The following is an 18,773-nucleotide window of genomic DNA, read 5'->3' on the forward strand; positions in this document are numbered from 1 at the left end:
CATACCTTAGTGTAAAGTGCATTCACAATCTGTAATCTTCAGCAAAAAAAGGGCTAATCTCCTGTCTTTTCTATACTGAAAGAGACAGATACAAGAGCAGCCTAGGTGTTTTCTTTCACCTAATTTTAAATATCTCAACTGGTCTCCTCAGGTTTCCCATACATCCTAGGCACCTCCAGAGGAATGTTGCCTCACTCCTTTCACAACACCTGCATTCCAATCAACTGAATCGCACTGCAGATTTTAATTTCTTTTCCCTGTGAACCAAGAAGGAAACTCTGGCAGTCTTGTTTCAGCATTGGCTGCCTAAATTAAGGAAAAGTAACCCCATACACAGCACCAGCATAAAGCTTTAATAATAGGAGTATTCAGTAACATCTGAACAATTGGAAATTAGTGAGATGGCATTTGGTTTCAGACCAGTAAGGGTCAGGAATCTGTATAAAAGAGTTCAAATTATATTGTCACAGAAAATGTGTCTGTTTAGTTACACGTTTCATTTATTATGATGTGTATATAAGTGGAATCCAATTCCTTTTCCTACAGCAATTGCTTCCTCTGCTGGAGGTTAATTATCCTATAATCATAGTACAAATTATCCAAGTGAGATGGTGACATGTTTTACTTTATCAACTTCCTGACAAAGTCCCTGGGATGTAATCAACTTAACACAATGCCAACAGTCTAAAGGATTACATCACTGGTAGGTTTGATTGCTATCAGGAAAAAAAGGGGGATAAACTGTAATTTATTCAAATCCAATCTGTAGATGTTAAAAAAAATTTTAAAAAGTGTGAAAAAACAAAACAACAAAACCATAAGGCATCTTACCAGGTAGGTTGATAACTATCAGGTGATTCTGAATACTGGCTTTCACTTCTCAAAGCTGATGAGTATCAAGTTCTAAGTCATGTATGAAGAGCAGGAGGTGGTCTAGGGAACACACAAAAAGATACAGATCAGTCTGAGGACTTGTATGAGCTTCAGACATAAAGAAAGACTGCATAACCCAGAAATTTTCCAGTAATAGAAAATTATTTAATAAAAAGACATTTCCTTAAGCTGTAAATCTTGCCTTTCCTTTAAGTGTTTGTGTACATACTGTAAGCTGTTATTCTTGTAGTCTTTGAGGGAAGTTATTTACCTCACCTAACATTATCCAGCAGAGTCAGAGTCAGATATCTGCTCCACAATAGTGTTTCTCCTACAAAAAGAAAAAAAAAAAAACAAACTCATGTGGAAGAAAAAAATACATGATATGATGAGCTACTACTTTTGGAGACCAAATTCCTGTCTTCCTCTAGTAAAGCACAATTTCTTCTCACTGATTTACACAGAAATCAGCTTGTTTTTCTGCTTGCTTGAGAACATAGAGCAATCAGAAAGAAAAATATGGAACCATCTTCATCTTCTATTTTTGACTTTATAATCAGTCTCATATGCCCAGATATACCTATGAAATAATTAGGTTTCTACTTTTATACAGCAATAAGCATGTTTGTGTATCAAAATGTACAATGATAGAGTTACAGCTACAACAAGAGCCAATATTAAGTAGTGAAGAGATGCGCAGACTAACAGTGTCATGAAGGAAAGAGAGAAAAGATTCCCATTTTAATTCATTACAGCACACCTCCAGCTGGTTTTCTTGGTGAGAAGCAGAAGAAAAGCTACATGAAGGATACAAAATAAAGTGACAACCTTGAAAATGCAAAATCTGCTTTCAAATATTTGCATAAACTATACAGAAAAAGTGGATTATGAGGTCTGATTCAATACTGTAACTATTTTCTTCTTTTATGAACATCTTCTTTTTTCCTCCCTGCATGCATCTTCAATACGTGTTGGGGATTTAGCCTTACAATGAAGCTTTTGTAACTTTCTGGATTTTTGTCATATTGGCATTTGGGTCATTCCCTTTATATACACAAGAAGAAGGTGGAGAGCAGTTGTCCAGTGGAATAAGGAAAGATTCAAACCTGAACTGGCCAAGTATTGCTCTGAAACACAGAGTTGCTTTTTTTCTTAGGAGCTCAATGCTGGCAGATAGGAAGTGTGGAAAAAACCTGGACTTATTTCAATGCTATCTGTTCCAGCAAATGTCCCTAAGAGGCAAAGGTGTTTATAGGACAGCCAAATCAGATACAAGCAGGTATTTTTGAAACCAAAAAAATATGGAAAAGTTTTTCTCTAGGTCCCAAAGTAATGTTTCACCATTGAAGCATTTTTTTAGCTCCCAAATAGGACTTTACTTTGGATCTGGCTCTGGAAATGAATTCCTGATTTCCACAACATTTCAAAGATTATGGGAGTCTATACTCCTTACGGCAAACTGTGTGGAGATCAGGAGGCAAGCTGAATGCCATTCTAAGGATATTATGAATGTTCAAAAGAAATTAAGATGTGTTTATCTCCTTGAAATGTGTATTTCTAAATAAGGAACCAAAAGAATTTTTGAATGCTGCAAAGACTTAAATGTCTTAGAGACAGATTTTTGTTATTGTTGTTGTTATTATTATTATTATTATTATTATTAGTGGTTTTACTATTCTTATAGGCAGTTTTCTGAAAAAAGAAAAAAACCTGAACATTTGGGGGTATAGGAGAATATAGAAAATCACGGATTCACAGGTGAATATCATGTTTTTTCAGGCTCTTTGAGGCATCTCTCTGCTGTGTGGCTGTGCAGCACTAAGCATACTGAAGTCTCAGTCCTTGGCAGTTACTCTGCTGTTTGCTGTGATACCCATGAACAGAGGCAATTGCAAACAAAAGCTGGACCATTATGCCAGGTCACAGATTAGTTCCCATATGGTTTTAATAAGAACTAAATATAAACTACATTTATATCTGTTGCTGTTCAATCTACTCTCTTTAGCATCCATGCAAGTTGCATGAATTGCCCTTGGTTTTTGGTTAATGGACAGATTTTGAAGTCAGAGGTGGGAGCAAGCCACATAAGAAAGGAAAGGAAACAGCAAAAAGCTTCCTCTACAAAACTAATGCTTTCCCTTCCAACCCAGGGGTGCAGCCTGTAATCCTAGCATTACAGCCAGATGTTTAGAGGTCTGTACTAGAAACACCCAGCTAATGATGCAAGAACAGCATGAGCAGATGGTGCTATAGCTCTCTCATATTCCCCATTTCTCCACCCACCAGCACCTGCTATCTAATCCCCTTTCATTATTCATCTTCCTAGTAGCAAATTATTACATTCTCACCTTTCATATGTTTTGATTTCACATCAAGGCTGTCTATGTTCACAGTCTGGGTTTATACTACTAAACTTTATGTGATTCTAGGTCTCCTATTTTTTACAGTTGTGAGAGGAAAGGCAGGCCCTCAGCTTCATTAAAAATATATAACTGAGTGTGCCAGAATTCTCTGTCTTTTAAAATCCATACAAGCAAACATACACCACTAACTGGGAGAAGGGAAACAGCAAAATGCTACAAGCACACAATACAAGAATAATAAACTTACTATCTCATTTTCCCTGCCTGAAGTCTTATAGACTTATCAATTTCTTTAGCTAGAAATTGCCAAAAACCTTGGAGATTCCTTGAAGAACACAAATTCAGATCCTTAGATTGTTTTTGTCTAACAGTGGTATAGTCCTGACAAGCATCTGTGTTTCATCAAGAATTTGTATTCATAAGGTTCTTAGCAAGCCCCTAATTGTGGTTTATAACTGTCTAAATTTTGAAGATTGTGCATGTCAGCAGTTTATAAAAGCATCACAGCCTCTCAAGTTTAGGAAGGGCATAGGACCCTATTACAATTAAATGTTCTCTGCAGGCTTCATCGTTAAAACTTCCATTATTCCTGGCTCTCTCTACCTCTTCCCTATTCCTCTTCCAAGTACACTGTGTGAATAAAAGGATCATAGTTCTATCAAATCCTTGGATGGGAGAAAATGGGAGAAATCAGTTTGGGGCCAGTAGCACTATGGTACAGAACCATTTCCAGCAGTCAAAGTCTTCCCTTGGATGTGAGTCAGTGGAAACATGCACAGTCAGTGGTAGAGTCTGGCCCCTGAAGGAGAGGGAAAGAGTAACTAGAGCAGCTGAAACCGCCAAAGGGATTTAGGTTGGCAGAATGTATTTAATCTAATTTGGCATGTGGTCAGGACAGAAGAAGCTAATAGCTCACTCCATTAAAAAGCTTCTTCTTTGTTTTATACAAAATGTTCATGGTATTGGCTTCATATCTTATCTGTCAGCTCCAAAATAAGAAATCCCAGTTCCCATAATGCTGTTATATGTGGATACCCACTGTTCTGTTTTTTTTACAAATTATAACATGAATGAAACCACCAGCAGGCAGCTTCTCCTTGAGGATTCCCTACCTGCTGGCTTGGCTTTAAGGCCTAACCATCACTGTGGAAGAGTTGGTACACGATGAGTTAGATGGAAGAGCAACCTCACAGGACCAGGGGGTTGCTTGGATTCTACCAAGGCCCTGTGAAGAGATTTTCCTCCAAACCAGACCTAGGCATCAGATTGCACAGTGTCAGAAAAAGACTGGAAATGTAGTTATTTTCAAAACTTCAGAGTGCCTATATCCACAGCTTTGAGAATATAACATACACTGCTCAAATCATGTTAAATGAAACAAAACAGGCTGTTTCTAAATAATTTATTTCTATGTAGCAATTGCACTGCATAGCCAATATTAGTTATTTTATTTTCTTCAAAGAAGTAATTATAATCCTCTTTTATTTTAAGTATTTACCATACCAATGCATTTACTAATGTCTTTTTACATCTGTGCATAGTTTCACTAATGTTAAAGAGTAAGCTTATAAATAGTAAATAAAAGGTCTTCTGAAACTGTTTAATATTTGACTGCTGAAATATTTGTAACTGGTCATAACATAATAAGAAGGCTAGACTTTCTGAATTTAACAAACTTTTCCTAGTGCATGAATATAAATATTTCTCCAATCTCCTTTGGAGCAGATTTTTAATTTGGTGAATAAATGAGAGTATTGCTGTGTAGTGAGACAGGACCAGGTGCCCTGAGTTATTGATGAGTGGGTGTGGGTTCACCTGTGTCTGGCCTCCCTCCTGAGCATGTGCAGGAGCAGGGGGCCAATAAGAGAGCAGCTGACACCCACGGAGAGGGCTCTCACTCTTCAGTGAGGATGGAGAAGCCCACAGCTCGAGGAGCCCCAGGAGCAGGCAAGAAGGGGTAGATCCCGGAGCCCCAGGAACAGCCCTAGGACATCGTCCAGGAATGGGCTAAACCCCGAGGCCTCAGGATCAGCCCTAGGAGCAAGAAGGGCTCCTCCTGCTACATTGCTGTCCCCCTAGACTGTGTGTTTTCAATTTGAAGGACTATGCAGTGACTTTCAGTAATATTATTAAAAGTGATTACAGAAAATAATCACCTGCTTTTAAACTTAAAGTCTTCCTGCAGGAGTCTGCCTGTTTAGTGGAAGATGGTCTCTAACAATCTTCAATTTTGAAAGTGATGGTCCTGGATAAAGTTGCAAAATCTGACTCTTAGAACCAACTCATCTGCCAGAATCTCATGAAAACACAGAAATAGAGGCCTGATTCTTTCCAGCATGCTGTGCAGAAGCCTTTCCACTTTTCTCTCTACCTAGTACCAGCATCACCTTTGTGGATCCCATTTAGAAGTGTTTAATGCTCCCCACATATAGAAGACAGAATTTACATAACTATCTTAGATTTTGATTTACACAATATGTCAGGGTGCTTATAACCTATGTATACCATATAGCAGATCTATATCTATATAACAGAAAACAAAATCTAGCCTCTCCATTTTTAGTCTGAATATTTATAATATTAATAATATTGAATACTTATAAATCATAGATTTTATTTTTTATTTTGGTTTATATAAAGAAACATTTATTCAAATTAACTTTTGTTTTGCTGAAATGTTTCCCAGATGAAACTTAAATATTTTGACAGCAGAAGAAATCTTATTGCTCAGCGTAAAACATAGCTCAGTGTAAATATTTTAAGAACCATAAGAGTGTGATATTAATACTTGATACATAAATATTAAAACAACTAATACATAAATACTGTTCAATATTTCTAAAGATGTATGCTCTTTTTACTAGTTCTACAACCACGAATATTAGAAGTTGAAATTCTAACTTTGCTCTGTCAGAGTATTTCAAGATTAAATCCATTTCAGAAGTAAATTCTAAATCTCACATTTTTCCTTACAAAGGACATATATTGACCAATGTTCATTGCCAAGTCTCGGCCTTGAAATGTGCTATTTAAAAAGCAAACAATGAACGTGAACTTATTCAAACTCTGGGAATATTTCAGCCTACAGCTCAGCAAAAACTTTCATCTGAAACCAATGAACTTCTCAGGACCACTGAGAATTGACCAGAGGGGCCAATTAGCTGTTGCACAGTCTCATTGGTTCTGTGTCAATAATTTATAAATTTAGAGAGCAGACAGATTTTCTGCCACTGGTTTAAAATTAAAGTGCCAATTCTCAGAGAGTCTATGCCATTCAGCTGAATTCAGTGGACTGACACTGATGTAAACCACTTGAAGATCTAACACAAATAGATACAACATATTTTTTCATCCATACTGCTTCCTTACAAAATCAAAATTTGATTCACCATTGAAAAAATTTAAATAGGTATCCATATCCTATGTATAGTGAAATAGATACTTTGTTTTTCTTTTTTTTTCCAGGTAATATGGAAAGGTTGCAGCTAGCTGTCATTGGAAAGAGCTGAGATGAGTTTTACAGCAAAAACAGGCACCTAAAGAACCTATTTTCTCCCTCACAATAACAGCAATCAATATCTTCCAGCATTTTTTGTGCCCTTCTGGTTTTCTGACTACCTGAGAAATAAATTTCTTTGGGATGCCACAGATTGTTTTTGTCTTGGCTGAATATTACTTAATTGGGAATGTTTTATTACCCACATAATATATTGAAGAATTAAATGTGGTAGGTGACTTTGTCCATATAGGCAGAAGACAAGTCCCATGGGTCACAGCCTTCATCACCCCTCTGAGGTCACTTATTTTTAACCCCTGTTGAACAAAGAGTTAATTCACTTCTTTGACAAAATTGGGGCAAATAACAGCTTATTCTGGGATATGAAAGGCTGTCATTATTTAATTGGGTTGAGCTTAGGTAAGTAAGAGTATCAAAATGAAGAGGACACAGTCTTAAGTTGTGCCAGGGGAGGTTTAGGTTAGATATTAGAAAGAATTTCTTCACGGAGAGGGTGATTAGGCATTGGAATGGACTGCCCGGTGAGGTGGTAGATTCTCCGTCCCTGGAGACATTTAAAAAAAGACTGGATGTGGCACTCAGTGCCATGGTCTAGCAACTGCTCCAGTGGGTCAAGGGTTGGACTAGATGATCTCTGAGGTCCCTTCCAACCCGGCTAATTCTATGATTCTATTCTATGATTTTTACATAATGCTGCACAAAAGAAATTTGCTCTTTGGCTCCAGAGGTGGCTGGGCACACACTGCTCTTTCCAGCTGCTGCTGAAATCTCCAATTTCTTTTTTTGCCAGAGTATGTATAAAAGCCCATTAGTCTTTCATGCTAATAACTTGAAGACAAGTTAAATGTATTCATGCATTCCAAACATTAATTTTGCCTATAGACAATTACTTTTTTTTGCTACTGTTAAAGTTTCTCTACAGCACCAAATAGGAGAGACATTCACTGTCTCCATGGAGAGACAAAAAAAGGAACCAGTATCAGTTCAGGTCCAGAAGCATTGTCTAAGATTTAAGTTCACAGACTATCATTTATAGGTATTAAAAAGCTGTGGTATCCTAAAAAAACACTTCAGGCAATAGTTTTCAGGAAGTTTGAAGGAGGAGCCTGCCCAGCTTTAGATATGCAGTTAATGGGGTCCAGCATAGTATTTTTTTTTTTTTTTCTGATAGAGCTTCCATTTAATATCAGTCAAGAAACTCTGGGTTTCTTTAAGTATGTGAACCAGAAGAAACTGATTCAGTTTGAAGGCACAGTAATACTTTCCTGAAGCTACTGTATCTGGATATCTCTGGCAAACTGTGTCTGGTTTTTATGCTCGAGCCTAGGATGAGACCTGACTAAACTCACTTTCTTGAGGTGTAAAAATAATGTATTTAGTTCAATGCAACACTGAAATCCTGGCATTGCTGACTCCACAAATATTCTATTCATATTTCACTGTTAGAAGATAAATTTGCTTAAAAAAAAAAAACAAAAAACAAACAAAAAATATTTGGCTTTTATTTGAGAGCTTGATGGGTTTAAGGCTATGTCTTTTTCCATCAAAATCAGAAGTTAACTTGGAAAAATATGAAAGAATGTAAATTAAATTCAGTGAATGCAATTTTATGATCCATCCTGATGCATATAATTGCCATAGGTAGAAAATACATCTGTGGTAAAGAAGTGGAAAATTGGAACATTATGGAGTTTCCACCAGGCTTCCTTGTTAGTGAATCTAAACTAATCTTCAGTGAATTCCTGAGAAAGCATGAAGACATTTCTTCTCCTAAAAAAGAAATAAAAAATGCTGAGCAAGTGAAAATGGAGCCAGAACAGACACTGCTACTTTGCTTTAAGGATTTGGATGTGTTATTTAATTTGATTTATGCAAAGACAAAACTAAACAGAAATGGCAGCTGATTCTCCCTGGAGTATCTGATAATCTATATTAAGAAAAGTTAAAATAGAATGAAAAACAAAAGCCTTTGAATGAAAAGTTGTTCCATACTGGTGGTCAAACTGAATTAGCTGGACAGATTCATAACATATAATGCTCCAGTTACAATATGGATAATTTTACTTCTGTAACAGCAGTATTGTGTATCCATATGTGATGTGATTTTAAATTAACCAGCCAAAAACCTGCATCCAGTCATCCTTGGCAGCATGGAGTTCACTGATACCCATTTGACCTGGGTATTTACCCAGTTTTTTGGGCAGATTTTTCAGGCTGCTTGATGCCATGCTGCTTTGTTTTAAACCTGCTTTGTTTAACCTGAGTCTCCCAGGTGGGTGTTACTGATGTAAATAGCATGAGTAAGTGTTACAGGAGGGCACAAACTGGACAGACGCCTCACACTCCAGCAGATAGAAGGAGGACAGAGAAGGAAGATCTCCCCCATCCCTCGTGTCTCCCCAGCCCTGCTCTGGCAGTCCAGAGGGACTCTGGGGTGACATGGCAATGGCCCACCCTATGTGGGCAGGGTGAGCCTCCAGGGATGAAACCACCAGTATCTGGATAGGGTCACACATCACAACAGTATTGTGATCCTGGTGGGTTACTAATTCTACCGTATAGGAAGGATAACCAGAGGCTTTAAACAGTGTAGTCAGCAAAGCAATTTATAACTAATTAGAGTGCCAAGGGCTTGATGGTTCTAACCCTGTTTCCCCATGAAAATCTCCATTGGATTCTCAGGGCTTTGTAGTGAATTTATGTCTGTACCACAGAATTGTTGGAGAGATAAGTGTTTCAACATATTTGTCCAAAGACACAAGACCTATAATTTTACACCAAATTGGCTCTAATTGCCAGCAAAAACATTGCCTGTGCTGAGGCATTCTCTAAGGTCTTGCCTTCACTGCACAGAAAATGAGACCCACCCACTGCCCACAAAGTAAAGCCCTCTGACCTGGGGCTTTAAATATGGACTAATTTATCTGGTTAGGATTACCTGCTGAGAAAACTATTGAGAACTAATGATCTGTCCTTTCCTCTTCCTAACACTGAAAGACAGGCTGTGAATCACAGGGACAGACTCCAGCTAGAATTGGGTAAAATGAAAGAAGTGGAGGGAGTATCTACAAAGCCTCAGGGAGAGATTATAAGGTAATAGAGAGAGGTGGCAGAATACAAGATGCTGGAAAAATTTGCTGTGGAGAAACTATTCTTAGATACCAAAAAGTTTATATTTGCAGTTTTAAAATAACTTTTCCAACTACAGAAAGGGAACAACAGACCACTGGTCAGACCATTAGAAAAGCTGGATTCAAGTAGCTGTTCTACCAGAGATTTTCCTGAGGCAGTCAGTTGGCCTTTTTTTACCTCAAAGACACAAAATGTAGCTAAGTTGCCTTTTTTTTCCCCATCTGTAAAATTGCAAATGACAGTTCTTCAGTACTTGACAGAATACACTAAAGACTTTGATTTGCTCTAGCATTATTGTAATAGGAGCTGTACAAGTATCTAAGCCAACATGTTTTTTTACTTATTAATAAACATTCTTTTAAGGAAGCTGCCTTTTTTTTCTCTTGTTCATGAGTCTCCAAAGAGAAGAGATCTCAGTGTCCCTTAAGACCTGCATAGTACAAGTGTTTGTTGTCAATAGTTTGTCCTAAAGTGAAACTCTGAAGTATGAAATTCTATGTTAATATAGGGAATTTATAGAAGCTTCCTTTAAATATGACACAGACACATGACATTCAGAACATGGAAGAAGGAAATTGAAGATAAGAGAATTTATTGCTCCAAAGATACCTGCCTTCTCAATGGTAGTTACCAAGGATCACTGTCTTCAAGCTTTTCTAGAATTACCAGAAATGCACAAAAAGAAACAAGAATGATTCAACAATGGCGTTATTTATGCTTTTAGTTTGCTTTTGAGGGCACAAGAAAAACTCATTTCCAATGAATCGATGGGAGAATGAGTAGAGTCCAATGATTAATGTTATGTTTGCTTTGGCACATTCTCTGGAGTGTCAGAGAAATATGTGCAACAAAGCAGTGGTGCAACTGGGAAAATTTCATAAGAAAAGGTTAAGCACAGTATGAGCTGTTTGGTTTTTTTCTCTAAAAATTATTATACGCCATCAAGGGTACATAAACCCTTAGTTTGGGTTTCATTTTCTTAATTGTTTAAAGACTCAGTCTGAGGTAAGAAAGAATTACCAAGACTAATTATCATACTATGTTGTGGCGCATCAGTCAGAAACATGGAGAAAATAATGTGAGAGGGATTTAGTTCTGTGAAAAAGACATCTAGACATACTAGTCTATTTAGCAAGCAAGAATAAAGCATTGCTTTCTGGAATGGGTGAAAATTAATTACTAATTGAATAAATTGTTAAAATATCTCCCAAATAGACAATCATACCTGGGCTTTCTGAACATACAGAACAGAGAAAACAGAACATCCTGATCTGGCTGTGCTTGCAGCTGACGGTGTCAGCCAATTTCCAATGGAGTCAGTGTCTGTGTGTCATTTGACTCAAAATAGGCTTGGATCAGGTCCTAGGTATCTACATAGATGTGGTCTATCTACAGCCAATTTTTCCCTTGTGCTTTTGGAAACCAGAGTATGTCATTTAACTTTAATAGCTCTCTAGTATTTTAATAGTCTCAGATTATAATGAAAAATAAATAGATAAATGTAGAGATGGGTATGAAGTGGAAACCTTCTCATTATTTCTACTTTCTTTGTGCTACTGATTGTTTCTGTCAGGTAGCTGGTGACCACTGTTTCACACAATCCTGAAAATGCTGGTTCCTAAGGTAATTTAGGTAGAATTAAATGTTAGTTATTTTTCCCTTCTTCTAGATGTCCAGCCTTATGCTCAAATTACTATTGTTATATTCTAATTGTTTCAAGAAGCAGTAGAATAAACTGTAAAAAGTCTTCTCACTTCTTCTTCACTTCCCAAACTATAGATGAGACAAGAAGCACTACAAATCTGATTAAGTTTATTTTATTTTTCTAAATAAATCTCAATAGATTTCTGGTAAAAAATTTAGTATAGCTAAAAAGGCAGGAACTGAATTCCAGTCATATGCACTTGGCCATTTGTAGAAGAAATTAACTTCCTAACTCTGCATTTCTCATTCTGCTCATCTTGACATTGAACTGGCAAGAAAACACATCTCCCCAGCAAGTCAAAGTCAGGCATGAGTTACTGAGGCAGACAATTCTCCATGCCCTGGAGGAGAAGCCCTGTGCTCTCTGGGAGTGTTTCCTCAGTTAGTTGTTTTCAGGTATATTTGCTTTGTTCTCACTTCAGGAATGTTCTGAAGCATTGCAGAAATTAGAAAATACATATACGTATTTTAATACATACATACACATATTTTTTAATCATGTAAGATTTGCAAAAGAACTAACACATGCAAGCAGGGTATAAGAGCTAGAAACATAAGGTTCTTCTCTTCGGGATACAGAAAATCAAATTTCTGTGAGATTGTGAGACCCTGTGCTTTCTCCTAGAGTTAGTGAAGCAAGATATTTCTCTACAAGTACAGTATGAGTATACTCTGCTCATTTCACTTTCCTTTGGAAACTTATACTTCCATCTTCACAGACAGCCCAGAAATACAGAATGACACCTTTTTTACAGTAATTCTCTGATGTTCATGAAATGATCTATCTGTGGCACAGCACAAAACCAAAACTTGGACCCTGATATCTGGACCATATGACATCAAGTATGTTGGAATTCATTTAAATGTTTAAATGTGAAATATACTTTCATCTAACATTAAGAAAGTTAGGGTCATATATATCTGCTCTAGATTTTTTTTATTACCATATAAAGATGAAATAAATAGATATTCCAAAATATCCTAGATTAGTTTTAGCTTTGCCATGCTACAGAAAACTCTTTTCAACAAAATGTTGTTTACTATTGATTGTTGTTTACTAGACATTGACCTTTAAATGCTGAATTTATATGAGATAAATTCTAAGGGTTTTTTAATACAACAAACCCAAGGAACCTGAAAAAAAAAAAAGAAAAGTCCTTATCTTGAATATTTTCTTTTTCCATTTTGCCCTGCTTCATTGAATGGACTGCAGAAGAGATCACTCCCTTAAAAAATAGAAAAGGCATATGTCAACTTGCTTCACCTCTAGAGCCTTCAGGCAAAACACATCACTTTTTGGGGGACTGTCAAGGATTGAATAAATCATAGATAAGTGGGTTAAAATGTCAGTACCCACTGGGACAGAAATAAATCTACCACAATTTTTCAGCCAAGTGAAATCTTAACTGTGGTATCAATAGCACTTCATTAATTCATTCATTTGGAAAGACAACATAAAAGTCTTAATAATTAATTTCAACTTTTTAAAGCAAGATTAAAAATGCAAGCTGTTGGTTTGTTGGTTTTTTTTACCACCCCATTGTGTAAAGTCTGTGAAAGTCATCTTGTACAAAAGGTCAGATAAGCGTGATGTGAAAGATGGTGTTAAAAGGCTTTCAAACTTTGTTTATTAATAGATATAACCCTTTCACCTCTGCTACATCTGTCACTGCTAGGTTAAATACCATCTATCTTACTGGTTACTTGATTTCTTGCTATTAGTTCGGGAAAGTGCCACAAAAAACACCGGACAGTCACGAATCCATTATATAAAAACGCAAGAGAAGAATTGCCTGAGCCTTCCTAATAAAACATAACCTAACATGGAGTAACTAAAGGATAGAGGGTAGCCTCTGGCTTTAAAAGCCTTCACTAGGCCATTGATCATTGAAGAACAACACACAGTGACCTCACACAAATACAATGTAAACTCCCAAACTCCTTGATGGCATTCCTAGTGCTCTGTCTGAATTTATATTGCCTCTCTGTAAACTGTTTGACATAAGCTGTGACAGATGAAACCAGAGAAGGGCCTTCTCAGTATGATGAGCATACTACCAAATGCAGCTGGATGCAAGTGAATTAATCTGGAGCTTGCTTTGATGTTCAAAGAAATCTCAGGCCAAGGTGTGTGGTATAGAATTTTTGTAAGATTCTTAAAAGCATGTTTTTCATTCTGGATATCCCAAAATTATTCTAGGACATAAAATTCCATGAGTCTTTTTTGAGGATGTGAAGAGAAAAAAATGGAAAAAAAATTTTCTGTTTTATTATGCATTTTTCAGGCAGAATGTTATTTCTATGTTAGTCAAACCATGCACTTGGAAAGGAATGTGGATATACATCTATGGGTGTGTATACATGTTCCTCTTTTCACCCCCTTTATCTTCCTTCCTTCCTTCCTTCCTTCCTTCCTTCCTTCCTTCCTTCCTTCCTTCCTTCCTTCCTTCCTTCCTTCCTTCCTTCCTTCCTTCCTTCCTTCCTTCCTTCCTTCCTTCCTTCCTTCCTTCCTTCCTTCCTTCCTTCCTTCCTTCCTTCCTTCCTTCCTTCCTTCCTTCCTTCCTTCCTTCCTTCCTTCCTTCCTTCCTTCCTTCCTTCCTTCCTTCCTTCCTTCCTTCCTTCCTTCCTATGCACAAATGCTATATAAATTATCAGTAAGACAAAAGCCAAAATGTGAATATACAAACACAGAGTAGGAAGCTGAAGGAAGAAGCAGAATGATAGCATGTTAATTTTGAACAAATTTATGTATTTAAAAAAAAAAAGTTTCATTATTGATTGATGTTAAAAAAACATGGACTCCCTTTCTTGCATTATTATAGACCTACTTGCACTCTTATAGATGTAAAGCTCAAAGATACTGTTCTTTTTGAGGAGGGAAGATAAAGAAGTTTTGCAGACAACTTATTTTTGACTTTCTGGACATTGTGGTCTTGCAGTGAGTAAGTGAACAGGAAAGGGATACTACTGGAAAGTTCTTCCTTCTGTTTCTAAGCCATCCATACTAGCATTAGAAAAATGTTCCCAAAACAAAAATTAAGGCAAATAATGAAGTAGTGAGTAATGAAGTTGCATCTAAATGTGGTTTTTACCCTGCTACTGGAATGACAAAGGCACCTTTGGCTGCAAAGTTACACTACAGCTCATTGCTGATACACTGTGAAATGATACTATTTGGTTACCTCTAGCATAAATTGTTATCATTATGCACACTATGGGAACAGTTACACCGCTCATGACTTTGCACATTTCCAACTGAAGTGTTAAAACAAAAAGAAAACCCAAAAGGAAACTTTTCCTTCCTGTGCAGTAAAAGCATAAAGAATCCAGAAGCATCTCATAGTTCAGAGGTTTTTAGCAAAGCCACTGCTTTTAAGCCAGGAGAAAGTACTTAAGTTGGTGTTTCCATTTATTACAGATGGTCACAGCTAAAAGAAACTCTTAGGAGTAAATATACAGTAGTGTCACAATTCGAAGCTAAAACAGATTTTTTCTCTGAATTGGAGGGCATGGAGGACACTGAGACTTTTGTGGTTTCATATTTCATTTTGTCTTCCTCTTCACCACTCAGCTAAGAGCTCAGCCAAAAGCCTGAAGCTGATAGAAGTGGCTATGAATGGACCCTGAGTAGTCTATGTACTATGGAGCATGACACCTTGATTACTTCATCCAGCTGTTGGCCTTGTTCTGGAGTATGCCTTGCATCCCTCTGGATCTAGATGTCTTGGCACCCCTTTTTGGAGTGTTTTCCAGGCTTTCTTTTGGGGATTTTCCTTTAAGTGGGATCCAGGTTCCAGCAAATAACAAAAATAAGTACAAAAATAAATAGCTAAATATTTTTTTCAACAGCAATCTAACTTGTTTCAGGTACGGTAGCTAATTATTTTGACCCATCAGCATAGGTTTAGGAACATCCAAGTTGCCATGAGAATCTGGACAAGTAAAGCTCTTAGGTTTGATTTCAATCTATTGCCATATATTGGCATAGCAGCTGCCCATTTCATCCAGAACCTCCTATTTTCCAGATGACTGAGGATTTGACCCTTTTTCAAACATCAGCTTTTTGTAAATCTATCCAGCTTCTTTCAACTACATTTTCACAGACTGCCTCTCCCTTTCCCTTTCTCCATTCCTGCTAGGAATTTTAGTCATTTACAAATGGCTAGAACTTCTCCTTGGCTAGCACAGGTCATTTATCCCATCCCTCCACTAGTGGAGAGGCATATGAACCTATGAGTATATTTTGTTTTGGTTTGGTTTTTTCCTTTCGTCTTGAAGAGGAAACAAAAGAGAGAGAGAGAGAGAGAGAGAGAGAGAGAGAGAAAGAGACTGGAGCAAAAAAAGCAAATATTCAGTTTAATCAAATATTCTTCCATACACTGCAGACTGTCATTAGATTAGGTCCTGATATATAAAATTATTTTTTAAATATAATACAATTCACTTTGGGTTAGAACCTTTTCTCTGAAAATATTGTCAAGAGTTAGGTTTCAAATACAATAGGATTCTGAGCCATGGTACTGACAGTGATTAATTGCATCACCAAGACTGGCTGACACTCATAGACTCAGAGGCAGTGGCGCTTCCTGGGAGGTACTTCACACTAGGCTTTGATATGTATGGTGTGTATGATGGCTTCTGAAGGCACTAGCCACAGACTTTCCAGTGAACCATGGCTTGTATTCATTCCTCTAGCTCTGGTGGAGTAGCAATTCTTTCTTAGACTGCTTTGTTTCTCAGCCCAGCTCCTGGTGCCATGAGCAGGGTGCTAGAAATCATTAACATATTGTTTTCATCCTCTGTTCTCAGTTCTTGCCTTGGCTTGTCTCTTTGGCTGGATGCACAGAATCAGAGAATCACAGAATAGCTGAGGTTGGAAAGGATCTCTGGAGGTCATCTGGTCCAATCCCTCTGCTCAAGCGGTGACCCCTAAAGCCAGTTGCCCAGGACAATGTCCAGGCAGCTTTTGAGTATCTCCAAATATGGTGACTCCACAGCTTCGCTAAGCAACCTGTCCCAGTGCTTGCTCTCCTGATTCTTTCCTGATTTCCTGAGCATTTCTTGATATTCAGAAAGACCCTTCTGTATTTCAGTTTACACCTATTTCCTCCAGTTCAGTCAGGCATAACTGAAATGTGCCTGGCATCCTCTCCATACATGCATTAATAAACCTTCTCCCTGAGCCTACTCTAAGCTAAACAGCTCACTCATTCATTCCTCATAATGGAAATGCTCCAGCACTCAAACCATCCTTGTTAATCCAGCCCTTCACTAGACTCTCTCCAGTATGCCTATGCCTCCCCATTATTGGACCCAGCCACTGACTGCTCCAGGTGTAGCCTCACTAGTACTCAGTAGAATTGAAAGGTCACCTCCCTCCAACTACTAACAACACATTGTCTATTGCAGCCCAGGACACCTTTGGTGCAAAAACATGTTGCAGGCTCAGGTTCAACTTGGTGTCCTGCATCACCACCTATCCCCTATCCCCCCTCAAACCTTACCCACCAGAATGCTGCTCTCCAGTTGGTTTTATCATCCTGCGTACAGGGATTGCTTCCCACCCCCGCTGTATGATTTGGCAGCTCCGTTTGCTATCCCACACGGGATTCCTGTCACCGCGTGTCTCCAGCCTGTGGAACCCCTCTGAGCAGCAACACCTCCTGCTGGCCACACCTCGCTCCCTGCAGAAAGTTGTCAAAAGCTTTTCTGCGTTGGCCGGGAATCGAACCCGGGTCAACTGCTTGGAAGGCAGCTATGCTCACCACTATACCACCAACGCCTTGATGCGTTTGTAGAGCGTGGATTTCTTGGATGTTTCGTAATTTCCATTTGCTCCTTGGATAACGGGGAGGTTTATTCATTGTACAAAAAAGAACCACAGATGGAAAAGTCAGTTTTTCTCCAGAGCTACTAAGCTTATAAGAAAACCTTTTTACTTTTTTTTTTTTTTTTTTTTTTTTTTAATACTTAAAAAAGCCCTAAAGTATCCAGCTAACTACTCCAGTCTGATGAAAGAAGCATATTCATCTCACTATTTTTATTAAAAAAAAAACCAAACAACTCTTGCCACTGTTTTCATTGAACTATGACAAGCTTTTTATTTTATGTTTGAAAGGTTAGGTGGAAAAAATTATAATGAACAAAGCATGTTGTTTATTCCCTTAGCTACTGCTTTTCTTAGAGTCATCCAAAGAAACACAAGATAGTCCAGAAAAGTGGCTGAAAATAAACTTAAAAGAATTCTAAAAGTCTGATATTTGAAGTATTATTATCTGAAATATGAGTATGAAAATTTAATCTCAAAGTACATTTTACTTACATAATGTATGAAGACATTTTCTGTTACAGTGGAGAAAGCCAACAAATTCTAAAAACTCACATGCTGTGAGTCCTATGTACAGATCAGGCTCTTACCATGCCACAGTGTATGGCTTTTCTCAGAAACCTTATGGATGAAAATTTCCTGTACCAGCTCTCTCTCTCTCTCTCTCTTTTTTTTTTTTTTTTTTTTTTTTTTTTTTTTCTTTATTTTTTTTCTTTTTTCTTTTTTAAGAGGCTCAAGTCCTCAGTCATAAGCTTACTGCAGTGTTTATCAGAAAAGTTGTAAGACTTAGTATTCATTGGATGTCCACAGATTTGCTGATTCCTGAACCTTTCTGTCACTTTGCCTGCATCTGAGGAATGGGTAGGTCCATAGCAGGTCTCCCAGTCCTGTGCATACTATGGTCATTTTACCCAGAATCCTGAAGTGTTCGTACTAGTAAAATTTTATCCAGCTTTACAGAAAAATCTATGGGCCTCAGCTACACCATAGTAAGGATATAAAATCTCTGATTTTCTCCTCAAAACTTACTTTAAGAAACAGCAAAACCAGCCAAGATCCTACTTGGAAGATTCTGCAAATAGCTTAGGAGTGCATTTAAAATGAAGAGTTACCAGAACAAGCTAAGAGAGCTCTGCTGAATGATGTAGAGTCTATTTTCAATTTATGTGGCATGCTCATGCATGTACATGCACAGAAAACCCTTCTGATGCCAGATTTTCTGTGTGCTTCTTGTGGAAACGTTCTATCTGAGGCCTTGGCCTTGAGACAGTAAGCTAATGATTTCAGAAGATGATATCATTGGACGCATCAAACTCTGTAGTCACAATGACTTCTGAAAAATACATGCCTTTTTGAA

The 18,773-nt window shown here is 37.6% G+C and overlaps 1 non-coding gene across 1 annotated transcript; it reads right to left on the reverse strand.

The window, feature by feature from the left end:
- Positions 1-17,299: 17,299 nt before the first annotated feature.
- Positions 17,300-17,371, reverse strand: TRNAG-UCC. The gene has a single exon. It is a non-coding gene; the product is annotated as a tRNA-Gly (tRNA).
- Positions 17,372-18,773: the final 1,402 nt, after the last annotated feature.

The sequence above is a fragment of the Calypte anna genome, chromosome 2 (assembly GCF_003957555.1).
Source record: "Calypte anna isolate BGI_N300 chromosome 2, bCalAnn1_v1.p, whole genome shotgun sequence".
In the NCBI taxonomy this organism is placed as follows: domain Eukaryota; kingdom Metazoa; phylum Chordata; class Aves; order Apodiformes; family Trochilidae; genus Calypte; species Calypte anna.